Below are 27,754 nucleotides of genomic sequence, written 5' to 3'. Positions count from 1 at the left end.
CATCTACTTTTCTTCTGCTTCTTAATGTTCAGTATAAAAAATTTAGTTTAGAAAACTGAGCAAATAATGCCAGTGTTAGGAAAGGGATCAGGACTGATATCGTAGTACATCTACCAGACTTTGAATGATCCCGTGGGCAGAAATGTCATTCCAAATCCTATTTTCTGTAAAGGCTGTTAATTTTATTAAGTACAAAATAATACCCACTGGATTGTGCAGTCCTTGGGAAATGTGCGCATGCCCTGGGCTCAGAGCAGAAAGGGGGATTGAGGGATTTTCATGCCCGTCTTTCTTTGAAGACTGGATTGAGCCTGAACTGTGTCAATATCAAAGCAAGTTGTATCAGCCCAGGAGGGGTGCAGATAGGGCCACCAAGTGACATGAAGCAGCAGAGGAGACAAGATGCTGCAGGCTCCTAAATCTTTCACTGTTTGTATTAATTTGAAATTAATTAAAGTAAATACAATTTATTAATATAATCCAAAACCCTAAGGATTTCTCTTTCCCCTTTACATGGGATGATTGAAATGCAAAAGGCTAATGTCAGCAGGGACTTTTAACTTTTCCAATGCCCCTAAACATGCTTGTATCTTGTTTTACTGTTGGACTGATCACTCATTTTTGGTTATTTCCTAATAGACTTTACTTTGAGTTTAGTCAACCTCTTTCGCTTTGTGCTTTTACCTTACATTTATGCCTTTAGTCCTTTTATCTGCTGTTGTAATCTTTTAGTCGTTATTTACATAAAACCTGTGTTAAGGACAGAATTACCTGATATCTGATTAGATCTAAGCTATGTCTCTATAAGTAATATTGTTGTTTAGCAATTTCAAGTGGGAATCTGAAAAAAATGACATCTGTAGGTACAGCACTATCCTTGAACACACTGGATGTATACAGGTTCATACAAATCTAAAAGCAAAATACTCCAAGCTGCTGAATTTGAATCAACTGATTTCTATTTAAAAAAAAAAAACTGTGGAAGAAGCATTAGTAATCTCAGGTACAGAAAGTTACATCTGATTCTTCAGTTCTCTTAAAAGAAGTTGATTTTTCTGGTGTATTTTTATATTATTTTTTTACATTAGTTCCATAAAAACTGAAACCACATTCCAGTCACTGGAAGGACGTGGAAGCATTTGGTTTCAGCTGACTCAGCTGAGGGTGGTAGCACTCTTTAGTGTTGGGACTAGGACATTGTGAACAGCTTGTGCATATTACAAGATCAGTTTTGATGGACATGAAAATTACCCAGGGGAAGTGTTCTGCTTGTATGAATTCATGTAGAGATGGGCTCAGCTCATCATCTGATGAAAAACAGCACCTATGACTTTGCTCTTGCTGCCAAGTTAGATAACTCATGGAAGCTGTTGTGTAGTTTCCCTCCACCTCCATGTGAGAGCAAGAGAATTAGCCCCTCCCAGGGGTCATCTCTCTCACATGGCTCCTGTGACATGCCCAGAAGTCTTTTATTTTTCTTTAGTTCTAAAAGGACAGTTCTTCCTCCTGGGCAAGGGTGAGGGGAGGAGAAGGTGTGTTGCCAAGCAGGTGAGGGCACACCTGGTGTTTAGGGTGCTAGCCCTTGGTAAGTCATCACACAAGGTGACACCTAACATCACCTGCTTGCTTTGGATTAAACACAACATGACTCCTGTTCATGGGGCAGATAGGTAGGAAGGAAAAATGATTCTTTACTGTTAATTTAATTTCATAGACTTGTTATCTGTATGACACAGTACCATCTTTTTCTATTTATAGTCTGTGTGTCAGTAAGAATTAAATTGGTTACCCAGGCACCCAGGGAGTACAAATTAGTTGCTTTCTATGCTACCACAGCTTATTTAACACAGAGCAGCAGTGCACTTCAGCATGCACAGAAAGGATGTAGGGGAGACGTACTGGCTCAGGAATCTTAGCATGACATATCTTCCCGTCACTGTCTGCTGGAACAACAGTCTTACTTAAATTAAATAAATAGCTGATCCTGCAGCAACTACCTGAGATCATTTCTTTGACTAAATCAGGTCTCCTAGAGGGCAAGAAAAAGTTTTACCATTAATTTCCTAGCTCAGTAGGGTACAAAAATGTAAAATTATCTAGCTTTAGAAGTCTTCAAACACACATAACACTGTTTTCTATTTAAGCAGCATCTCTGCATGTCAAGGGAGACAAAAGTAGTTGATAACATCTTACAAGTGTGCATTTGTTATAAACAGAGGAACTGCTACTGTTGTAAATCAAGGGGCTCATTTCAAAATCATGACATAGTGCAGGTTACTAAAGAGCCAGTGACTATGGCTAGGTGAGAGGAAAACACTGGTTTATTTTAGGGACAGAATGTTTTAGGGTAAACTGTGATTCTTCAAGGGACCCCAGTGAGATCCTGTTCTTGCTTTTCTCTCCTCTGCCGGATGTCTTGTGGTGCTAGTTCTGCCTAAATACATTTCTTTTCAGCTAGTGTCTCTGTCTAGGGAGTGAAACCCACTTGTTTAGAATAAGGAGACAATGTTTGTGTTGAGGGGAAGTTTGCTAATGGAGCTGCGATGTGGCAGCTTTGTTCTTCACTAGATTTCTCCCCTTCCTGTGACCCCTCTAAAAACAGTAAGCCTGGATGTGCACAGAGCCTGTGCTGTGCTTCTTGGTTTACTTTCTGGCAATACCTCACATATTCATATTGACTCAATTAACTGGATTTGAAGCTTTTTCCCATGGTGAGACGGGACACACTGCTCAGTACTTGTCTGCATGTCCTTGGGTCTTTCCTGGAGTTCCATCTCAGGATTGTGGGTATCGGCCAGGCTGCTCTTTGCCAATAACATGCCATCAGTGAACAGTCTTGCCACAAGCTGCTAATCAGGATCAGTTGTAACAGGACTCTGCTCCTATGAGATTCTGCCTAGTTTTGTGTTGAGATTGTAGGGGCAGCTCTGGGAAAGCCCAGGCTGAGGTTCAGCTCCAGGTCTTGCTGTCATTACTCCACAGATGTGTTCTGTGGCACAGATAGGTTTGTTCACTAATACTTTTGCTCAAAATTACCTGAAAAATTCAAATTTAGCCCCACCTCTTGTGTACTACCTTTGAGGTTTTCAAAAAATGCCTGATATTTTAAACCATTATTCTTTAACTAGAAAAAATGGGTTTGTATGTCTGAAAACGTGTTGCTTGTTTAAGGTCTAAATTGACTAGAATTGAAAAATTGAGGTACTTCAGTCTAAGAGAAGTGTGAATGTATTCTGCAAAATATGAGAAAGAGTGAATGACAAGTTGAAGTTGAAACCACTATGATTTAGCAGGTAGAGAAACAATTGTGTAAACATAAAGAAAAACTTCCAATTTAAACAATTTATAGCAAAATACTTACCTTTATGTATTTTCCTTTGGAATTTTAAATGTACCATATGGAAGCTTCCCCTGTGTCTGCCCCAGTAAAATTTGCATTAGTGGCTCTCGTCATCCCTGAAAGGCCCATAGCTGTGGGATGTGGTTCCCAGTGTTATCTTTTGATTCTGCAGTGAGGTAACACAATGCTCGGACTGTACATTCTGTTTTACTGGTTTGAGGGGCTTAGAGTTCTCTCACTTGTATCTGCATTTTGAGTGATCAGCTGAATGTCCTGCTCACATAATTAGCTTTATGTACTTCATCAGCATAGACTCTAACTTGCTGTAAGTACCGTGTGGGAAAGGGTTTGTCAAGCACTGTGGAAGAACTCGATGTCTGGAGGATTGGAAAAGGGTGGATTGTTCAGAATGAGTTAAGGTATGCTAACTGCTATGAGTTCAGGAAATTGAAGAATGTCGGTATAATATTGGGAAATGCTTAATAGTCATGAGGTCTACTAGTCTATTAAATAATCTTTCAACTCAAGTGATGAAATCCCTGTTGCTTAAGATTCTTTAAATAGAACAATAGCACGGTGTTAGAGGCAATTCTTCTCTGTTGATGTGCTAGACTAAAAGACATAATGCTATTCAATATCTACCCACAGCTCTGAGTGCTGAAGCAGTTTATTTTGAGACCGAACAAGAAAATGGTGATGAATATTTCAAAACTTGTTTTAGTATCTCATGACAGCTATTGTTTTGTTAAAAATTATAGAAGAATGAAACTGCATGTTTTATTGATGTAAACCTCCATGATTCTTTCTTCAATATATATATATTTCTCACTCGTTTTTGACCTTGAATCACCTGGCCTTGCTAAATGTTGAATTTCCATTCTAATAAGCAAAAATGTCAAAGTGTCATATTCAGGTGGGTGGAGAAATGAAGAAATTAAAGTGAGCACAGAAGACTTGAATAGATGCCTAATTGCCTCCAAAATGGGTAGAACATTCAAAATTGTCACTTGGTAGACAGGTATACCAGTTTTTCTTAAATACATAACTATTATGTAAATATGAAGAATTTCCTGCATGAAAATGCTTTCCAATTATATTTCTATGACTGATTTTCTGCTCAGTTTTCTACATGACAAATTCAAATTTTTTCCCTTCTGATCTTGTTCTGATATTAATGCCTTGATGGAAGAATCACTTTATGCCACCATTTCACTGTGAATAGGACTAAAATGGAACAGTATTGAGATTCTCAGCTTTGTGAGGTGAAGCATCTGGAAAAGTGCAGTATGGCAGCCAGGAAGAGCAAGGGCTGTAAGACATTTTAGCTGCCTTTACTTAGCAGCATTTACTTTTCATACTCTAATTGCTAATGATGGGGGGGAAAAATTCAAATAATTATTTGGGAGTGTTGTCACAGAGGTTTCTCTCTGTTTGCAGAGATTGAAACAACAGTGCTGAAGTATAAGTTGGCTATTAATTTCAGGGGGGTTTAGATATGGTGCTTGTGATAGTATTTTAAATGTGGCATTATTTTAATAGCTTAGATAATGTCTTCGCTATCCCCATTGTTATCTCTTCCCCTGCCCAGCAGAGTACCTAGCAGAGGGGAGCACTTCCACACTGGGAGGATCTTCACCACCCCTTGTAATGGATAAGTAGAGGCAGAAAGATCGAGTTGGTTTGGAAAGGCAGAACTACTTTTATATGAAGATGCCAACCTGAAATATTTAAAGGGGTTTCAGTTTTGCTGGGCTTAAGTTTATCAAAACTGAAGAAATCCATGAAACTGAATTCTGCAAAGCTTGCTTTTTATGAGCGGAGAACTGCTGAAAGAAATTGCCAAGCTCTAGTGCCAGCTCAACTCAAGTGCTTAATCATCGTGTTTGTTATTGTTTTAAAGTGTCATATAAAATCTGTGGTTTTAGTGTAAGAAGTCCGGTCTGGGAGATTCTGTGTCTGTGTTCTAAAATTGTCCTGCTTATACCCGGCAGCTCCAGTTCCAGTTTTTGGCACTTATTTCTGTCTGGCTCTTAAAAAGTGACTTAAATTATCCACCTCACTTTCCTGTCTGTAAAATGGAGTGGGAGAGTACAAATGTTTGCACATGTATTGGGTAATGGGACGACAAGGAAGAAACAGATAGTGACAAATCCTCTTTCCTGGCCCACTTCCACACAGGATTATTTGACTGATTATGTGCACCTAATTTAGTCACAGGCATCTTAGTGTTCAATCTGCAGAGGGGTAAGAAGTAGTTCAAACCACTTGCACACCAGGGTGCCAGACACCAGTTTCCCTGGAGAAGGCAGTGCTTTGCCCCAGGATTAGATTATTCCCATTGCAGACGCCCAAAGTGTCTCTGTCCTTTAACTCTGTGGGAAGATGTTGATTCAAAGATCAGTGTTGTGAATGTAGCTACTGTCGCAACCTGCTTGGTGCCCCTATACTGAGGGGTTTTATCAGCCCCTTCTTTATTTTAAAGGTGCCCTGTGGTTGATTTTGGGTTTCTCTGGACAATGGAGATGGTGACTATTTATTGCAGTATGATTAACTTCATTAATTTCTTAGAGGGATACAAAGAAAGCAATGAAGCCATTTTTAAAACAATCTTTTTTTTTTTCTTTTGATCTTTATATCACATTTTTAAAAACATCTAGTTTTTGGTGTTCCTGAAGGATATCCCCTCTGGTAGGGATGTGAGAGAAACATGAGGAAGAAGAGAGCTGATAGTGCAGTGTGAATTTTACAGTCTGGGGAAAAGCCTCAGTCTGTCCAGAGCCCCTAACAGGCACAAGCACAACACTCATCTTTCTGGGGACACTCAGCACTTGGAACAGTGGCACGTAAAATGTCCTTTTGAAAATATGAAGACAAGTAGCAGCTGGAATATGTCTGTCACATCCAAATTAAAAACCCTCTTAAGACCAGAAAACTCGCTATAAATTGTCTCCTTTTCATACTCTAATCTTCCTATTCTATCTGTTGAGGGGGGAAATACTCGTTTAGAAGTGAACCCTGTGGGTATTCATTGAAATGGATTAATGTTTTAATTTAGCCCAGAGAAAAATTAAGGAATAAAGCTTTGAAGAAATGAGAACTCATCCGTTTCCTTTTTCTTTTTTTTATTTTTCCTAATTTTTTTCTCCTTTTTTCTCCCTTGCCTTCTAAAGGAATCACAGTTAAAATCTTCATAGTCCCCCACTAATGAAGTATGACCTTGCAGGACTTTTGAGAAACTTTCTGCTTCACCATGTCCCTCTCATGCGTTTCATTTCCGTTTATAAATGAATACTTAACAAGGGTTAATTTTGGATGTCTGGCTATGGGGCTCATCACTGGCGTATTCCATTGACTTCATCTGCAGTTTTTGTGCTTTTTGAAATTCAAACTTGTGGTAATCTAGATACATTCAATTCCATAAAGATACATCTTCAAAAAGCACCACATATTGCTTCTGGTTCAATTCTGCATTTTGTATTGTCTGTGAGGTTGAAGCCAGTGAGCACAGTGAGGCATTCTGGCTTTGAAATTTTTAAGTAAATCAAACAGTTGCCTGACTGAACCAATTACTGTCCGTGACAAAAATCGTTACAGACTCTATGATAGTAGACTTTCTTCCAAAGATAACTTATTTTTCCCCCTCAAAAATAAGTATCAATTTAAACATACAAGAAGTTTGATGTGGTAGTTATGAGCCAACTTTGAGTCACAGTGAGACAAAGAAAAATACTTGTGTCATAGTTTGGAGTTATGTAAATTTTGAAAAGATTTTTAAAATTATGTTTTCCCTTGTGTGATTTCTGCTTAGGGTCAGTGAGGCTGTTAGCTTGTTTTTCTAAACAAGAAGCAAATAAGCTTGAGGTTCAGTGTTTCTTTGATCTCTTTCAACAAGGACCAAATTTAAAAAGTGAAACTGAGACAATCTCCTTGCAGTCATATTATTGATAGCTGTAATCAAAAATAAAATGTTGTGAATTTGTCACACATACATTTCAGTCCAATTGCCTTACCAGCAATAAACAGGACTGAAGTTGTAAGTACTGTAAATATTACCGGCAAATCGCATTTAGACTAAAAGGTTTCAGAAAACAAAACTGTCCTCTTTATAGAACATGAAAAATCAATTAACAAAATGGTATGCTCTTGCAAAATGAAGTGTGGATAATGAACACAAACAAATGGGGATTTGGAAAAAGCCTGTAAACTGTCCCTTTTGGGAGGGAGAGTGACTGATTAGTTGAGGAGAACCATGGTGGATTAGTGCAGGTATGTATTAACATTGGAGCAAAGGAAGACAAACTTCAAAGATGTTTCTAATCTTTGATCCCATTAGGAATCCTGCTGAAGACTTGTGAATTCTAATTTAGCAGCGTGAGAAGTGTTACAGCCAAAAGAGTGCAGTGCTATTTTTAGAGGAAAAACTTTTTCCGTGTAGAGGTTGGGCTGGAATATCACTCGTGACATTTTTTTACATCACACTGAACTAGTCAAAACAGGTTAAAATTGAGGTCATTTATGTAAGTCTTCCAGTTGCTTTTAAAAGTATCTGAAATAAAGGAAGGAATAGCATCTTTTGCAGCTTTCATTATTGTCATGAGTCTATTAGTTGTGGTCTAAGAACTTGAAAATTGCAGTTTAAACAGCTTCCTTCTGGCTTGCTGCTTGACAATCTCTAGAGGCCTGGACAAGATTACATGAGGCTGTAAAAAGCTCAGAATGAAGTGGTTCTTTGTCTTGCGGCAGGTGTGAGACCATAGGCTTTCAACCTGGGATTTGCAGAGTTAATTTAAATGCTAGAAGAAAGCTGACTAAAGGTTCAAAGTAAAACCACCACTGGTAGGAAAATGACAGAGTGAGACCCTCCATCCGAGAACACTAAGCTGAATAAAACAGGAACAGTTGCACAGTCCTTTCATCCAGGGTAGGAGTTATCAGAAACTGTGGGCTGTTGGCACACAAGAGATCATGCTGGTGACACCACCACCAGCAGTAGCAGGCATTCAGTCCCTTGGAGGTGAGCCCAAGAAATGGTAGTGTGCTTCCCACGTGGCAGCTTTAAGGGGTCTACCTGTTGAATTGGTGTGGTTGGAGAAGAAAGGTGCTGCCATTTCTGTGGTTTACAAACAAGCCTTTGACTGTCTGTTCCCTATGGCAAGGAGTCAGTTAAGCTGGGCCACATGGTGTAAATCTTTAATAAATGCTCTTCTCAATTTCATGATCTGCTCATCTGTCTGGACACAGTGTAAGTCACCATCACTACTTCCACAGAAAGCTAAACAGTCAGAAGTACTTACACAGAAATATGAACATTCAGGATGAGAGAATAAAGTGCTCTGATTTAGAGGTGGGAACTGGACCTCACTGGAAGAGCTGTCAGTGTTCCCACATAAACCTCGACATCAACTGGTGTGTCAGTGGGGTTTGTCTCAGAATGGGGCACGTCACTCACTGTGTGCTGATTCACCAAGCAGTCACAAGGGTACTCTGTTATTTTAGTTCAGTCTGCCCACATTGGGCCATTCAGCATTGAGCAGTGTCTGTTTCTGTGTAAAAAGGCAAAAACTGCTAACCTGAACGCAATGGAGATGAATGCATACACTGGCCAGCTGCTGGACTGATGCCAGCAGCAACTTCTGGCAACACTAATGCTGCACAGTGGACCTTGATGAGACAAAATGAGGCCTGATCAGTTAGTTTTTGCATGTCATGAACCCTTCTCCAGCTGAACATGACATCAGTCTTTTCTATTTGTTTTCTTATTTAAAGTAAGCCTCCCAAAGAAAATGAATTCCATTAAAGTCCTTAATTAAGCTACCACAAAGAAAGAAAGTAGCTTCTAATTTTCAGAGAAGAGTCAGGATACGCCCTTCTACCTCACCATTAAAAACAGAGAATGAAGTTAAATGAAGGTAAATGAGTTGTCTCTTACCGCTGCCATGCATCTCAGAAATAGTGTGCATTTCTGGTGTCCTGATAGTGAAATATTGAAGTTTAGTCAGTAGTTAACTTCCTGTCTGTCACACATTGCAGTTACACTGTGCTCCTGCCAGCCATTCCTGGAAAGGTATGCACGACCTCCAGAGAAACTAAGAAAAACTGAGTGAGGAATGCTGAGTTTTGAATAAAATGGCATACCTCAATCAAAACATCTTATGGCCAAATCTCGGAAACCCGTGTATTGTCTTCCCCTGCTGCTAAACTGTATGGAATAGTGTGGGCTGGAGTTCAGTCTGTGCCCTCAAGTGTATGGTGTGATTTTTTTGGGTTTAAATGGGAGAATTAAAAATCCATCACTTTTAACCAGAATTTTTCTCCTAAAAAAGAGAATATATAATTTATTTGATGCTTTTTTATAAACTCTTCTGCTCAGTTCTTACTATACATGAGACACTCTACGAATTATTATTACTTTTGTAATCTGAGGACAGGGGATTTCCCAATGAATGTTATTACAATACTTTTATTTAAACTGAAGGCCTATTTTTAGATGCTTGGACGTCCTGGGATAAAACATTCTTTCTCTGACATGTTCTAATGTTGACTAAATGCATTATGTACTGCATGTAGGTATCCAAGGAATTTTAATTGTCTCAGAGGTGCACAATAGTGTTTTAGAATTAGGATATTTATCACTTGTCACAGCTTGTAAATTTAGATACAGAACAGGCCTGTACACTGTCAAACTGTGTGGGAAAGAAGAACTAGAGGTAGCGTCATGGTCTCTGTATGCCTTCCAAAGAATAGTTTGTAAGTATGTTCTAAAAATGTCTAAGATGTAGTTTAAAAAGGTGTCATTTAAAAAAGCTTAATCCTGAAGGAAAGATGCAAAAAAAATTTAAAGAAAAAAGCTGATGCTAAGAAACTGTCTCTTGTGTGCACAAGTCAGTCCCAGTTCTTTGGCAAAGCGATAGCTGCTCTAAGAAATGTACTGAATTATGCATGGCTTACCAACAGTCCTGCTCTGGAGCTCACTTGTGATGGCTTCGGGGAATGTGTGCACTCCTGAACTGTCATCTCTCTACCCATTGTGTGAATCAAAAGTACCTGCAGACAAAAAATTCAGATTAATTGAGAAAAGCCTCCAAGCAGCTCACTAAGTGCTAGAAGCTTGCTATCAGTCACAGCTGGAAGATAAAACTGTGGACTGTCATGCTAAACAATTTGCAGCTACAATTCATTTGGTATTCCCCACTTTGAAGCATGCCAGCTATCATGTCTAAAAAAAATAAGCCCAACTACTAAAACTAGTCTAAAACATCAGTCTGGTACATTTTAAATCAGACTGGCTTTTTCACAGAGCCCACAGTTTTGTTACTGTAATTATTGATTTTGTTTTTCTTTTTAATTTCATTGATGGCAGACGTTTCCCTGAGTGGTATCCCAGCAGCTGTCATCAGGTGGTTTCTGCTCTTAGCCAGGGTAGTGGGAAGCATCTTGGCAGGGTTGCAGCAAAGCAGGGAAGTCCATTTATGAGTTCTCCCTTGCCCATATAGCCAGATATTTGGAGTGATTATCCTGCTAAAATGCAGTATAATGTTGATTTATAGCTCTTTAAGTGTAATCATTCTGTTTGTGTTTGATTCCAACATGTCTGTCCACTATCTCTGTTTTGCTGTTTTTCTCTCATGGCTTTAGACAACGAGCTCCCTCTCTTACTGCTGCTGCACATCACTGGCATGGCACCAAACGATGATTTGGAAGACTGGGGCTAAATAAGAATCGTGGTAACATTTGCCCTCTACTACAGCAGACACAAAGCTTCAGCCTGCTTTTTTTGCAGTTTGAAATTAACTTATGAAATATATCATATTTCATAACTTATGAAATATATATATGTAATTAGCTTTGATAATGCTTGCAGGAAAATACTGCATGCTTGTTTGAAAGTTTACCTCACTGTATAGGTATTTTAGAGGAAAGATTTTTGGGAAAGGAAGCTCTGCTGGAGTTCTTAGATGTTTTTCAGTGGGTGGATTGTAAAGAAGTCAGGGTTTTCCCCAGACTTGGATTTCTGAATTTTTTGCAACTTCCATCACCAACGCAAAGTCCTCCCACTGCTTGGCATAATGCCCTGTCACTTGGAGCCAGGCTAGGTGGGCTGGCATCTCACATTGGCAGGATGAACTAATTGTGGTGAATAATGTGCTCAGTCTTATTAGCCCTGTGAGTGTGCAGAAATCCTGCCTGTGGATAACAAGGCACTGCTGCCTCTGCCTGTGAGTGTGGGGGAGAGGAGCCGGCTGCTGGTACCTTGGGACATTTCACCTTATGCAGCTGCAGTGCTGAGAATCTGGGGGTCCTGCTGCACCAGGAGTGCAACTGAGAACCAAACACTCTCAGCTTTCTTGATCCCTGTCCTTGGCTTGGCATTGGACCTGATAATATTAATACAATTTTGCCTTGAGAGTGGGACACGAGATGTAGGAGCCTAGTGCAGTAAAATAAACTAGGTTGGTACAGCACTTAGTGTTTTATGTCCCCCAATATGTGAATATTCCTGCATATCAAGTGGTAGGTTATTTACAGCATTTTGGTTATACTTAGAATAAATTTATTTAAATTTAACTTCACTTCACCGTTAGCTTGCAGACTTGGAGACATAAAAGCCACAGTTGACATTGGACTTTCATCGCATTCTATTCTGCTTAGCAGATTTTTAGCTATTCAGTTCTGGCAACATTTTAGCAAAGATACACTAACAAATCACCTTCTGTAAATTGCTGTTCATCTGGTAAGGGCTGGAGGGCTTTAGGTTTTACACTTTCCTTCTTCTTTAGGTTTTACACTTTCCTTCTTCTTTTGCAGTATTTTCCTGGAGATGAAGCAGTTTTTCTGGTAGCAATTTAAAGGAAATGGATACATGGTATAAAAACTTATCTGAGCAATCTGCAAGTACTGAGAGATGGGAAGGGATGGCTTAGAAGGGACAGAGTTGGGGGTCACCCTGGCACCCACCCTGCTTCAGGAGTCCTAAACTGTCCATGAGCCACAGGGGTTTTCAGCACAGGGCTTTAAGAGAAACTGTCCAAGGACTCAGAGTGATGCATGGGAATTAAACAGTACAAGTACAGGGAGTAATTAAGGGCTTAAGGATCACTTGCACTCATACTAACTTGAATAATTGTTTTCATTGGCTTCATAAGGTCTAGTCAGCACTGTATACCTTGGAAGGAGAGGTCTCCAGCAGTCTGCTTGCAGCACCAGCTGGGAATTCATATCATCCAGGGAACTTGGGAACAAGGTGTTTCCATTGTGACTGCAAGTGGGAACTCCAAAAATAACAGATGAAAAGCAACCTACATTTTCAAATATCTCACTTTGTTTAAAAAAGCCCCCACAACAGATTATTAGACACTTAAAGATTAATCTATTTACAGCTGCATAAAGACTTCCAGTCAGCTGAAATATGAAGAGCCTCTCCATACAGTAGTGTTAGTACCAGCTCCACTGATTCTGTAGAAATTGCCTGCACTTTTCTGCTGTCTGAAGGGATGCAGTGTGATGACAGATTTTAGCATTTCTGTTGCATTAGACACAGAAACCTTTATTTTTGGTGGACAAACCTGTACTGTCAATTTTTTTGGCTCTTAAAGACAGTTTAATACATCAATACTTCTAAAAAAATTTTTGCCAAAAAGCTGTTGGTAAATGATAATTTGTTTTCTTCTAGAAAACTGTTGGTAGGCAGGCAAGTGTTGTTACCAGTGCCTTGTGAAAAGGAGGAGCTCTCATGTGAGCCATCTTGGAGCTTATTAGAAGGTTTATGTGGGATGTTTGAAGCCCAGGTGGTTCAGCTCTCTGAACCTTCTGTGTCCCAGAATACTTGCTCTGAGACTCAGACATGGGCTTTCTGGGACCACAACAGGAACAATGACCAGCAGCTGTGGGAACAATGCACTGGATGAGAAGTTCACCAAAGCCATGTGAGGGGAAGCATGATAATGCTTTGAGACTTTGTTTGAAGTGTTCTGACACCAATGTCACACTTAGCCACTTGTTCTCAGCTCCAGTGGAACAAAGCTCTGCTTCCTTGGGGAATGTTTTAGGAACATTTATGCTTTTATATGACGCAATGATGTCCCCTCCAGACTTTCTGAGTTGGGGGAGAACTTCCATGGGCATCTTTCAGCAGTGAAGTAGATATAGTCCTTCATCAAAGCTGGCTTTGGCATTTATCATATCAAAGTATTCAAATTTTTGAAACAGTTTCTTGGAGCTCAGTTAGTCCCATGGGTGACTTTTTTACAGAAACAGCAGCTGAGCTGCCTCTCTGTTAAAACTTCTCTGGGAAAACAGAGAGCTGTGTCATGTGAACTGCAGGGAAATTAGAACAAGCTAATCAAAAAATAGCAAAGATGGAAGTCAGACATTAAAGGTGCTTTCATATAGACAAGACATGAGCCTAGAAACGTGGTCCTAATGTGTACTATACTCTAGTGCACAAGTAAAAGTATAGCCAGAATGCAGCCAGAAAAGACTTTGTTTGACAAGATACTTTTTCCATTAAAAAATAGTGATGAATATATGTGAGGCATTTCACAAAGCTTTCTCAGGGAGATCAGAGACGTAGGGTCACTGACAGCAGGGCAGCATGGTGAGAAGTCCTTGCTCTTGATGGATGATCTGTAATACTGAGCATGATTTGGGGCAGATTTTCTCTACTGTTGTTTATCACATGTGTAAAGGATGGACCTTGACTAGGAAGTTTGTTCCTGTTATATTTTGTGAAAATAATTCATGACGTCTAACCTATATTTATTTTGCAAGAGTTTATACCTGCTTGTCTTGTTCCATCTGAAGAGGATGCAGAGAATTGTTTTTGCCCAATACACATGCAGAGAATTGTTTCTGCCTAATACATATTTGAAGACTCCTGTCATGTCTCATCTCATTTCCCTTCTATAGAAATGAATCAATCCATGTGCTTCAGCTTTTTCCTATGGCATGCTTTCAAAGGCCTCTGGTGATTTTCTATTCCTTGCCTTTGGACTTCTGCTTTGCCTGAGTGTGATTCCCTGACCTAGACTAGTTACAGAAAGCTAATATAAATCCCACTTTGTAAAACTTTTCATAATGGAAGTCAATCACCTATCAAGGTCAAGGAAATTAAATCTTTCAGAGTTGATATGAACTTGCCTAAGGATACCAATCAGAAGAGGCAGAGCCAGGAAGATGACCGAACTCCCTTGCCAGTCCTTCTGAAGACTGGCAAACACACTACCTGCAAGCCTTTCCTTGGAAAAATGCACCATGTGGAATCACTAAAAGATCTGGACTGTCCCCCAGACTGGTCTTTTTTTCTTGCAAAATGTGAGATGTAGCAGTGCCTCGTATTTATGTGCTGACTGCTCTCGGTATGGCATTCACCCAGCTGAACTCCTCCAGCTCCAGTCTCTTGCAGGTTGAAGGCATGGCAATTTAAAATATGCTTTATCCTCTTCCCTCTCACATTCAAAACCTTCCATAAATGGAGATGGGCATCCAATTTTAAGTTCTATTTAGGTAAATTTGTGCCTTTTAGCTATGGATTAGAGGAGAAAAGCAGAATATTTTAAAAAAGAAGAGCTGGTGTATGCTGCTTGCTCCAACCAGACCTCACTTCACCAACTCAATAAAGAAAAACTAAAAGTATGTCTAAAATGAGGTTGTAGGAGATCTTGCCCAGCATGAGCTGCAATTGCAGGATTTTTTTTCTTCTTAATTATTGTGCAGTAGTGAGTACATTAAGATGTTCCACCTTCTCCTTAGCTATATGATATTTGCTGAACCACAGCACATCTCATCCACACTGAGTAAACACATACTTATCTATCTCGTTTAAAAATTTAAAAATGCTAAAATATTCTAATTGTTATTCAACTGATCTATACATCTTACCTTTGAAATGGCTTGGGCATGTTTATTTTTTTAATTGTTTGGGGATTTTTTGTGGTTTGGTGTTTGGTTTGGTTTGGTTTGTTTGTTTGTTTTTTAATAAGATACATTTATTCATTTTCTTTCTTGCTCTATTGGAATAGTTTATCTGTAATTTAAGATGCAGTAACTGTTACTAGTGGAAATCAGTGAATTAATTTGATACCAGCAATTGCTTAACCTACCCAATGCTAGAGGGACCCCACTGCAAGAAAGGGTGTACTAATACTTTATGAACATACAGCACTTGCACCAGCACACTGCTGATTTAAAAACACAGGAGACTTTTCTTCAAAGGATTCTGAATAAAGCCTTTGGTCCGGTTCCCACACATGGATTTCTTTTTTTCTTTTTTTTTTCATTGTCCTAAATACATTTGTTACACTACCTCATTTTGAACTGTAGCTGAAGCTACATTAGAGAAAGATTTTGCATGCATTTAATGCATTGCTGAAAACAATCTAGGGTTATATATATATTTTACCTAATAAATATGTCAGCATTTAAAATCCTTCTGAATCCTTGGATAGTGCTACTTGATCTCTTAAACATGCCCTTAGAATTACTTAAGAATCCACACACTGGAGACCTAGTGACACACTTGTGCTCCGCACTGCCATGTGTGGGAGTTAATTCCGGTTTTATTAATCCAAATAATTTTTGAACCCTGGGAACCTACTCAGGACTTTGCAAGTGCTGATGAGCATTGTTTGCAAGCTGAGGAGATGGTATTCTCCAGGCAGAAGCTCTGTGATGGGTGCACAGGCCTGTGTTGCATGCAGTGGTGGTGAGCTCTGCCCTTTTAAACGTAGCTTAGTTACTAGGAAATGTGCATGCTGAAACTCGCAGTGCTATCAGATACTGTGGCAAGAAAACTGACTGGAGATTTCCTGAAAGATTTGAACTCAAATAATTGTTTCTTTCAAATGTAAATCTTCCCTATAGTACAGAAGAAAAGTAAATGCTTTTCCTTCCTTTTAGGTACAGCGGTGGTCTTAACGTGACTTAAACTGCATTTCAGGGCAGCTGAGGTCTCTGAATGCTTTATTACTAGCATCACTAGCTGCAACCCCTTACCTATGAACTATTTCTGTTCCAGAGAGGGCAGAAAAAAATTATTATATATTAAATAGTACAATGTCTAGTATATATCTTTCCTGAAGCAATAGAGGTGTGTTTATCAGTATGAATGCACCAATATAAGTCATAATAAACCCCACTGTATGAAGCTTTTAAAAACTATATGTTACAAGTTATAATATGTATATATTTATTAGCAGCTTTCAATATTTTAGTGTCTAGCCTCATAACTAGTTGTGCTTAGAGAGATGCTGTCAAGTTAAATGTTTATTCTCTGTTTCAAATGGTACTTTTCATAGTTAAAATGAAAGAATGCAATAAGAAAAGGAATGAACTTACTGTTTGGTTTTGCTTACAGTAGTCCAGCCATGTGGATTGATTAGTTGCCATCTAAGCAATTTAATTTCAAATATCCTATCAGAGGATCTGAAATGAATGCCTATCTCAGGCATTTCTGAGATGTGCCTTGCACAGCAGCAGCACTGTGCAGGCATCTATCCATCCTCAGATCCATTGCTGTTTGCTTAAAAAGCTCTTCTGTTGTCTACACCACTACCCCATTTACCTGCTCCATGCACACTTTGAGACCCAGCATGTCACTCACCCTGTCCCTGAGTCCTCTTAGCACTGATGTTTCCATGCCAAACAAGTATCCCAAGCTGCTGCTGAGAGAGAAGAAAGAAGCAGCCTTGTCAGCAGTGTGATATTGTTTGCATAGACAGCTGAAGGAGCACTGGATTTTGAAGGTGATAGGCATTTTGGGCTCACCTTATCAACCCATCTGCATCAGCAGATCAAGGTGGGCCTTTCTAGGAGCTGTGTAACAGGGGCCAGCTGCTAATTATCATATACTGGAGACTTTGCATGGTGAACAAGAATATTTCTGAAGAAGCAAAGTGGGTTTTTTCCAGGTCCCCAGTGCAACTGACTGTGCTGGACTGGGTCGTGGCACTGCAGGTAAAGCCCACCATGATCTGTGCTTGCCTGTTGTGAGCTGCTGCTGAATACACCTATCATAAGGGTACACCTGCCCTGAATATTGTCCTCAGGTACTTCCTCCTCTGAAGATTCATCACATCCTCCTCCTCCAATCCCACTGCAACAATGTCATTTGAGGTTACTCCTTGACTACAGGTCAGATGAGTAGTCCTTGCTGTCGTGCATCTCTTGCACCATCTGGAGCAGAAGGCCTCCTCAGAGAGCACTGGCTCACTTTGCTTAGCACAAGAGTCATGATCATCATTCCAGCTTAAATGTACTTCTTGTGTCAAGGGCAAATAAACCTGCTTGCTTCTGCCATAAGTAGACTTCAGCAGTGAAAGAGCACTTTAAGCTAGTTTACAAATAACTGCACTGTAGGATAGAGAATTCTTATGGAGAAAAGGGAGAGTTTAACTGTGAGCATATTTACATACAGATAAACTATCGGTTTTTCCTAGGGTCTAATTCAGAAACCAGAGGTAGGGCACGGTACTCTGTATTACTTGGACCAGCAGTTTGCTCATGAGCTTTTCTTCACTCAGAGAAAGTCAGCTCCTTCCAACACTCTCTGAAGTCAGCCACAGTGTGGTCAGAATAAATGGAAGTGCAGCCCCTTCCCTTGCAAGAGCCCTGGGGATCTTGACACAGCACAAGGGGCATTAAGAAATTCCTTGTCACTTCCTACCCTCTAAAGCAGCTGAAATATAAACAGGGCTTCTGTGCCACAAAGCTTTGCCCTTAAAGTACCATAAACAAAAATCAGGCCTGTGAACCTCTACTGCCTTGGAGATATGCCTGTGAGTGCCAGAGACAGGATGCTGCTTATGCACTGGACAAGACACTGCCATGTCAGAGGCATTAAAATGGCATGTTTATCCTATAAAATGAACTTGAAAGGTTCAGCTCTCCAGCCACCTGCTCAGGTCTGGCTAAGTATTGTCTGAGAAAGCCTGATTGGGAAAGGATTTGTTTGGATAGAGTGGCCTTGACTGAGGGACAGTTTATTATCCTCTGAGAATAAACATATTTTCAATCATAGAAGATTTTGCTGGGTTTTGGGGTTTTTTTGTAAAAAAAAAAAAAAAATCCTATCACAAATGAGATAGATGAGCTGTATTGAACACATAATGAAGAATAGTGCCTGGGTAAAATGCACAAGGAAGATGCTCTGAGGAGGATTCAATTGCGTGACTGTAGGTTTCTTGTGCTGACTTGGAAATCCCAGAAGATCCCCTTCACCTTGTTTGACCATATGATGTCTCCAATACGATGTGGATGTTGCAGGGGCATAAAGATATCTAAAACCAGCATTTAGACATTTGTGATTACATGGATGAATCTTATCTCAAGGAGAGAAATTCAGATATGCAGATCCTGGCACTTGCAATGCTCCTTGTGTGCAAGCTACTTGTGGCTCTAGCAATGCAAGACATGGTTCAGTATGAAGACTGCCAGAGCTCTGTGCCCCCTCCCAAAGTCACTGCTGGTTTTGGGCCTCACAGCCTCCCTTACCTCCCAAGCCAATTTTTTTTTTTTTTTTTTTACCCTGTAGAAAGAAAGCAAATGAGTAGTACAGGTAACTAAACTGTTGCTCTCTATTGAGTCAGCTCTGATCCATTTGTACCTTAAATACCAATGCCATAGCTTATCTTTAAAGACATTGGTTACTTTTGATCTGCCTGCTTTCCACTCTGTTAACTTTCTGTTTGTCATCATGGATGGTGCACAGTTCTCTCCAAAATTTGTTATTCTTCTTTAGCTGTGCATGCTTTAAAGCTGAATTTATTATTTCTTGTGCTACATGGCACATCAGAGATAGAGTTTTTCTTGTTATGAAAACAGTCACTGTAATCAAGTGAAGATTAATGGAAAGATTATTTCTGTCAATATCAAGAGTTCCTGTTATGTGGTATTTTCCATGTTAATATGTTCAGAAACTGGATTGCAATACTGCCACCCAAACTCTGGTATTTTTTGTCCTCAATTTTACCCCCATGTACAGATAATGTAGTGGGCTGTCATCTCCCCCAGACTGTTGCTTGTAGTAGCAGCATCCTGAACTTCCATACCTGCACATGATGTATCCCACTTAACCAACCCTTCATGAATCATTTGTCCTTTAAAGCATATGTTTTATTCTAGCAGAACATATGGTCTGCCTAGATCTGCCTTACATACCATTTGAAGCAGCCAAGACTCATTCCTAGATATTTTCTGCCTCATTAGAGTCATTATTGTCTTGACCTTTTGTCAGAATGGAGTCCAAAAATTTATGCTTTTTCATTCTGAGCATGCTGCATCCTTGACAATTATTTTTAATCAGGTGTCCCAGCCTCTCTTAAATTTTCAGCCATATGTTGCAGAGTGAGGGTGTACCTCATCAGTTCTCAGGAGAGTTTTCATGCATTTATGCCCCCAAATTGTGCTGCTGAAGCTCTTGGGTCTTCTGACATGGTGTGAATAAAATTCTGAGAACATGTTTTGAGTGGCTAGCCTGAAGAGCAGCTGAGGATCTTCTTACAGTCCTCCCTTGCTGCAGTGAAAGGTTCTTAGCAGCAGAAAATTCCCAAGTCTTCACAGGTCCTGAGCATGGATCTGGTGGGGGAGCATGCACTGGGATGTGATTTCTTGCTGAATTCAACAACATGCTCAAGTAGGCTAGAGGGACCTGCTTGACTTTATGCTCATGCTTGAGCCAGAGGAAGTGTTGCTTGCTGTGGAGAGGTTTTTGCCTATCTCACAATGTTTACTCTGTGCACAGGCTGCAAGCACAATGTGAGAGCCATGCCAAGGTAGTACTGGATGTCTTTGGAAGACTTTGAAGCCACATCCTCAAAGTCTTTGTCTCTATCAGTAACATCAGTCCCTGCTCCTCCTTTTCCTGTGTGACTCTGTAAAAGATGCCTAAATTTGGTCCTTCACTTCTGTTGTGGTGCTTTTATTAAGAACACCTCAACTGCAATGCCATTTTGATTGCCCACACAGCTGTGGAAATGTTTTTTAAAGCCCAAAATTATTAGTCTCATTTGGCATATGCCACATACATGTGGCCATACCAGGGCAACCTGGTACCTTTCTGATGAAGGCCCACCCCTGCTGCTGCTGCAGGGACAATGCTGCAGTGACTTGGGGCCACCAGGAGGCCAAATGATTAGTTTCAGATACAGATTACACAGTGGAAAATCTGCACTAAGAACCAACTACTTGTCATTTGTTCTGTCTATCTGCCATAGTAACAGTGTGCACAAGCAGTGGCTCACCTGCTTGGGAATGCCCTGAAATCACTGTGGACTTAGTCTGTCCCCACTGTTCCTCTTATTAATTTATAGTTTATTCAGAAAACACAGACATTTGACTGAGGTGCCTTTGGGTCTTTTAGCTGGCTTCTAGCCAAGTTTGCTTGTCAAGGAACCTTCCTTTTCCTCTGGTGCAATATGTTTGTGCTGGTTGCTAAGCAGATTACCTCCCAGCTGCATATTTAACAGGAGTGAGAATGGTAACACAAAGTTTGGAGGTGCTGGGGAGCAGCATGGGGTTTTTTGCATTTGGAAGCAGTAAATAAGGGACTAAAATAATGATAGCTTCTGCTTCTCAGGATGGATTTTTTATGCATGAAGTCCTTGAGATTCTGATACTTGCTGTATTTCATGCGGTGTCTTTATTTCTGTTAATGGCCAAAAATGTTTGCACAGGCAGCAAGAAAGTTCATCTGAGGAAATGTAAGTAATGTAAAATTTGTTATGAAATAGATATTTCTTAAAGGTTTACTATTTCCTTCCAAAATCTTTTAGGCAAAATCCTAATGGCACCTGTGCCATTGTGTTTCCCCTCTTTGTGTAACCCTTTCTGTATGAATGCCTTCAAGTTCCTCTGCTGAGGAGTTAGCATGTTCTCTAACCAAAGAGATTACTGATCTTCTCATTTCCTATTCATGCTATTTCTTTATAAAAATGTGATTATACTGATTGCAGCTTCCTAGTCCACAGGGCTCCTCTAAGATGCATTTCATGGGGCAAGAGAAGATCAGGCAAATGGTATCCCCAGACTAATCTTGCTGTTGAAATTGGTTCAAGGAAGAATGTTACTTAAAGACCCCATCATTTTGAGTACTTTGGGTGGTGGTTTTTTTGTTTTGTTTTGTTTTGTTTTGTTTTGTTTTTTCTTTTAAATGTAGAGCCTAAACTATGGTGAATGTAAACACTTAGTCACTTAGTAATTGATAATATATATTTTTTTTATTTCTTATATTCCTGTGTTTCTTATTTTGTTTCTGGATCTTTTATTTGATGCTACAAGATGTCAGAGGCAGGAACTTCTTTCAGCACACTGTGAGCTCCAGCCTAGTACCCACATAGCCATGTAAATCCCTAAACAAGTTCAGAGTAAATATGCATTTTTCAAGTTGGACTTTTAAAGATGAGGAACTTCTCACTGAACATGCGGGACTCCAGTGAAACCCCCTGTATATAGGGACTGATTACAGCTTGGTTGTCCTTGGAGGATAATCTGCTGGGAAGAGTAACAGCCTGAATTCATATTGCCACCTCTCCTCATGCTCTCTGAATCTTACTCCAGCAAAAGGGTACTTGAGGGGCAGGCAGAGCCACAGCAGTTTCCTCCTTGCTTTCTTTAGGATGATGATATATGGGGATTTTGGGGTGTTCTCAGTGGGCAGCTTTCTTCCACTTCTCCATAGAGTAGTGATGGCCTTGCCACATGCCCTGCTTTTCACACAAAGCTCAAAGGTGCTGTCACTCACTGCAGCTGCTGTTCTTTGGAGACACAGCTCTCACTGCTTTGCCTGTGGCACAGTTAATGGTGCACATCCAAAGGCCACTTCCAATTTCCTCAAGTGGGGATTTCTCTGTCATACATGAACTGCAGTGCATCCAGCTGAATAAGGAGCATGTGCTCTGTACAGCTAAAGTCAATTTATACCAGGACTAAACTGTCAGGTTTGGAGAGGGAAAGGAGGATGAGCTCCAGTAAGTTTTCCAGTATCTATTACCTCCGCCTGCAGGACTGTCTATGGGACTACCTACTCCATGGCAATCATGCATTTCCTGATTTACTGCTGCCCATGTCTGGCCCCAGTAATGGTGACATTGTTGGTATTGCTGTTCAGGTAAATCAGTCAGTCTTGGCACTACAAGCAACAATGGGGAGACACTGCTGGCCAATTTCCCCAAATACAGAGGCTCTTGCTTGCTGGAAAGTCTGGCCAGTGTTTTGGTGGGTAACAGATTCTGGACCAGTCTTGAGGAACCTGCATTGCTCAGGTCTAGGAGGGGTCAGCTCTGACCAAGCAATGTCATCTTGTCCATGTGTCTTGTTTCCAAAACCAGTGGCACTACTGTTGTCCAGATCCAACCAAACTCATCAGAGACATAAATTTCATCATAAACAGCTAGAAATAAGAGGTAAGGTCTTAGTGATGCTCTTACTGAAGCAAAGCTTGCAAAATTAGCTCATCATCTTTAAAAGCAGGAAATCCTCACAGCAGAATGGCAGTGGAAGTGTCCCAGTCTGCAGAAACCTTCCTTAAAAGCACTCTCTTGCTTTAACACCAGAGGATCCAGCCAGAAGACATGAGGAACCAGACTACATTAGCTCTAATGCTGATAAGATTTTTTTCCCCTTTCACTTGCATTTAGAATCACTTAATTGCAACCAGCTAATGCTCTATTCTTCAAAATCTTGTTCCTTTCACATGTTTTAGAAAGCTGGGGAAAAAAGGGGACATCTCTTAAACTTCTTACAGTCTCAGGAGTTTTACTCTTCCCTATTCTCCTTCTGAAAAGTGAATCGTTGTTTCACGTGTATCCAAAACACTGAACAAACTGACAGCAGACACTGAGAGGAGAGAAAAATAAACAATACTCACAAAGAAAACCCTTTTTCTCAATGACCCTTTCTTATCACACTGAGAAGAGGGAAGACAATATTATCATCATTGCTAGCATATTTTCCCCAAATATGCTGGCTAATCAGTAAATATAAAGTTGAAGTGAACAGTTTTACTTACTAAGCATTACTTCATGCCTACCTTCATTAAAATTTATCTACTGTTGTGTTACCCAATCATCCACTTTGATTAGATCCTCCTGGAATTCCTCTCCATTCTCAGTCATTTTGCGTAACTTAAATAATTCTGTTTCCTCAGCAGATTCACCACCTTTCCTGCTTCCTTCTCAAGAATATAAAAAAAGTTGTTGAGTTGCAGAGATATTGAGAGCACCTACAACTTCATTTTGGCAAGAAAATGATTTATTCTTCCTTATCACTTCTTTTCTCTTTTTCAAAACGCTTGGATTTCCACATACAATTGCAAACTTCCATTAATGTTCTCCCATGGGAGACTTTCCCAATAGACTTAAGTAAAACTAAGCAAATGTATGGCCTAGTAATTTCGTGCCCTCATAGAGTTTTGCCAACTTTATTGCAGATAATGTATTTTGACAGAAAATTTGCTTTTATTTGTTTCTGTATCTTTAACCATCTGGGTTATTTGTGTCTTCAGTGATTTTTTTTTTTTTTATGTTTAGATGACTGTAGTTTACAGTGTAGAGTGAGAAAAGATGTATTGCAAAACAAAGAACAGATTCCTATTTATACCCTGCAATAGAAATATTAAAAAAATACAAAACCACAGTGTTGATGGCTCTCACCATTCTTTCTGTAAATGAATGGGGCATATCCATGCATTGCTGCAAATCCAGTCAGTAGAAGTCCCAAATACTCTCATTTACAATCATGTCTTTGTGTCTTTGCTCTTTTTAAAGAGTATTTGTATTATCTGTAGTTTGTTGCCTACCATGCATTTAGCTGTTTTCTTTGTGTTGTGATTAATGAGTATTAGAAATGTACAAGTTTAGTTAATGTGCTATGAAATGAAAACTGGGCCAAAACTGTCTGAGGATACCCAACAATGGCAAGATACTATTTTCCTTCCACATATATTGCTATTTTAGATGGTGTACTTTAGAATTAGAAAGTCAAATTATTTTCCTCCTATAGTGATAGAGAATAGACACAATTTTGAGTGGAAGAGGTACAGAAAATGGATGGGCTAATTGCCTGTTGCAGAAAAGGCAGATTAAAACAGATGGGTTTGTCCTGTGCTAGCTTTCAAAACTGTTGGTGTGACCTGTTGTGCTGTTGGTCACATTTATATTGTCTCATGGAAGTTATCAAAGGCAGGTCTTGGATATGCAAAGTGGAAGAGAAAACAATCTCAGCGTCCTAGAGCAGTGGTGCACCAACTGTTCCACAGCAGAAAGAAATCTTCAGGTCCAAATTTGAGACAGTACAGAAACCCACATTAGGATAAGTTTCTCTATTTTCTTAGTTCTGTGCATCTTAGCTGTCAGAAATAAATGGCTAGTGAACTGAGTCACCCTGCTACGAGGGTGTATGTTATTTGTGAGTGAAATGTTCAACCAGAAGAAAGCATCTTGTCCCTGGCAATTTTTTAAAATTTCACAACTCAGAAAGATTAACTTTGAGAAAGCACAGCCTACCAGCCTGTCAGTCAAAAGCCATAGAAGAACCAATAGTTTAGATAGTTCTAACTACTTTGTTAGGCATTTTTTTGATGTTTTTATTGTTGTTGTTGTTTTTTCCTGTGCAAGTGAGCACTATAATACAATATAATTATTTTTTCATCTGTGTGTTCATCTCTGAGGAATCTACCTCAATTTGTTTACTGGGCTGTTTTTGAGATTTAGCCACAAATGATTCCATGATTCCACATGATTCATGCTGGCTCAGAAATACGCCACTTCAGCACCGTTCATGCTCACAGTGGTTCCAGTAGCTATCATTTAAATGCAATGGCCAATAACTTCTTAATAGTCTTGCAAAAAATAATCACCATCTGAAATACTGCTACCAGCTCTGCTTGTAGACTAAGCATTTTGCACTTGCAAAAGAAAGACAGCCTTACTATGTATCTGTAATATCCTGTCTGTAATAGCAAATAAAAGGAGAGTTTGCATTTATTGATCAGTGCTTGTTTGTAACATTTGAATGTGATAGACCTCATACTCTTAAAGAAAAGAAACCTAAGAAATTGCTTTGAGTTGGTCGTGCTTTCCTAGCCTTCTCTGTGCAGTGTTTAGTGTTGCATTGTTGCAACAAGGTTTGACATTGCCCTGACATCTTACAAGATTAAAAATAATTTTTCACTTCTAACTGGAGCAAGTTCAAATTGAGTAACTGATTATGATAAATTATGGCATCATTTGGAATGGTTTATCAGTGCTGTCAGTAATTGTTTAAAATAAATCTGCATAATTTCTACCTGTTTCCACCCCAGGAACTAAATGTGTCTTAGAAATCACTATAAGTGAATAAACCAATTTAAACACTTACCAACCCATGCTTGTAATCCCGATAAGATCAAGCTGTTGAAAAATGAATGGAAGACATTTGGGGACATCCATGGTGGTATTCACAGTACTTGAAAAAGATGGGTTTTGAAAGTACTGCTTTATGTTAGGATTTCTGATCCCAAGACTGAGGCACATCTTGGTTTTGAATTGCTCAGCTGTTATCTGAGAGGAGCTCTGTGTTGCTTCCTACTGAACAGCTCCCAGCAGAGCATCTCACAGCTTCCCAATTATGCAACTATTATGAAAAAAAGCTTCCCAGTAAGTCCTCTAGCATACTGAAAAATAGAAACAATAGAAGCATGACTTTGCCCCATGAGTTCTACAGTGTATGCTGAGGAATAACAGTGTCTTGGTCTATTTGTATAATTAAGGTCTGAAAGCTGATATATTCTTCAGGTTTGTTGGGCACCTCCTGGTGCTTCATCATTGTCTTTGGCACATGTACCATTAGTACCTAATCCTTGGTCCTTCTGGGGCATCTGGTGATTTATTTGGTTTCATTTTTGGATCGTTCTTCTTCCTGGCGTGGTCATTCTTGTCAGTCCTCAGCATTACTGTATTGATCTTTTAGTCCTTATGATTCTGCAATCTGTAGGCTTTTGCTTGGACACTACACTCCAAAAACCTTTCTTTAAAACTGAGTGGTGTTTGTTTATCATTAGGAGTAGAGAAATTACAGAGAAAGGAGTTAGGCCCATCAGCCTTACCAGACAAATCCAGCATAACATGTTTTCCTACCAGTTGTGCCCCAAAAATAGGACCCTGTCTTTTGAAAGTCAGGCACGTGAGGACCTTCTGCAGCAAGAAGATGGGGCCAGGCATGTTTGATAAGTGCTGTGGAAGGGGAAGTTGGAGCAATGTGCCTTCCATCCTCCAGGCATGGAGCTCTCCCTACAGTTTCATCTCTCAGCACATCACACTAACCAGAGAAGCAGAGGCCCCTGTGGTACATACATGTCTACAGAAGAGAGAAACAGATATCCCTGAGCATGCTTGGAAGCTGTAAATCTTAGAAAACTTATTTTACATGTCAGCAAGCAAGATCGTGTTCTATCTTTAATAATATGAAGGCAAGGATTACTTCAATTTCCTTAATGTCTTGTGAGACAAGCATCTAATTACCTTTCTGTCTTTTTTTTTTTTTTTTTTTTTTAATCTCTTGATGAATAGAAGTAAGGAAATTCTGCAAGGTATTTTCCACTGATTTTTCTCTTGCTATCTGAATATTGCTTTTGCCCATCCATGCCTTCTTTGTGCATTCACTTGGAGGAGTTGTTCAACTGTTACAGTTGAAATTATTCCTGATATCATAGAACACTATCTGCTTATTTTGTATCTTGTATGCTCTCAATTATAAATCAGCATTATTGTTATGAGAATCACCTGGTACTCTTTATGTTCATCTACAAACATTAATATGAAAATATAAACAGATTCTCTTCAAGAGTGATTGTAGATAAATTCTCAATAAAGCAAGGTATGGCAAAAAGAATCCTTTCCTTCCTGACATTAGCTGTTGAAAGGAAAGTAGAAGACGTTTAATTTCCTTGTAGTTGTCATAGTGAGAAACCATTGGAAACAATGTAATCTTAATGTGAACAATTTGTATATCTCGGTTTATTTAGATAAGTTGTGTTAAATCCACTATTGGAACCCAATGGAATAACTTTTGTATTATGGGAAGGAAAAAGATGCCGTAGTTTGTACACATAGTGGTGTAGGTAGGGTATTTAGAAATGAATATGTCTGTCTTCATAAAGATGGAGCAAGTTGAGGCTGAAAAATCTCTCATGTCTGAACTATTGCTTTTAAAGACGAGAAGATGAAGAGTTCTCCAACCTGCCAAGTAATCACAGATTGTTCTTTGCAAGATGCCCAATAGTTCAAGATGAGCAAAAAGAAACAGAGAAACAAAATTAGGTCCAAGCTGGATCCTTTTCACCCACCTCCTCCTACATATAGTTTGCACCCATTAAAGAACTCTGCATGTTGTATCTCAGGGGATTAATAATTAATGCATTGTTTTTGAAAGGCTGCCATGTCACTG

General features: G+C 39.5%; 1 protein-coding gene across 1 annotated transcript in view; it reads left to right on the top strand.

The window, feature by feature from the left end:
* The window catches only part of MTUS2 (microtubule associated scaffold protein 2), a gene marked incomplete at both ends in the record, with an annotated part of 154,413 nt that overhangs the window by 18,635 nt on the left and 108,024 nt on the right, over nt 1-27,754 (top strand). The gene's annotated exons all lie outside the window — the stretch shown is intronic.

Source organism: Zosterops lateralis, assembly GCF_965231275.1.
Source record: "Zosterops lateralis genome assembly, chromosome: 2".
Taxonomy (NCBI): domain Eukaryota; kingdom Metazoa; phylum Chordata; class Aves; order Passeriformes; family Zosteropidae; genus Zosterops; species Zosterops lateralis.
This window is presented reverse-complemented; position numbering and strand designations above follow the sequence as displayed.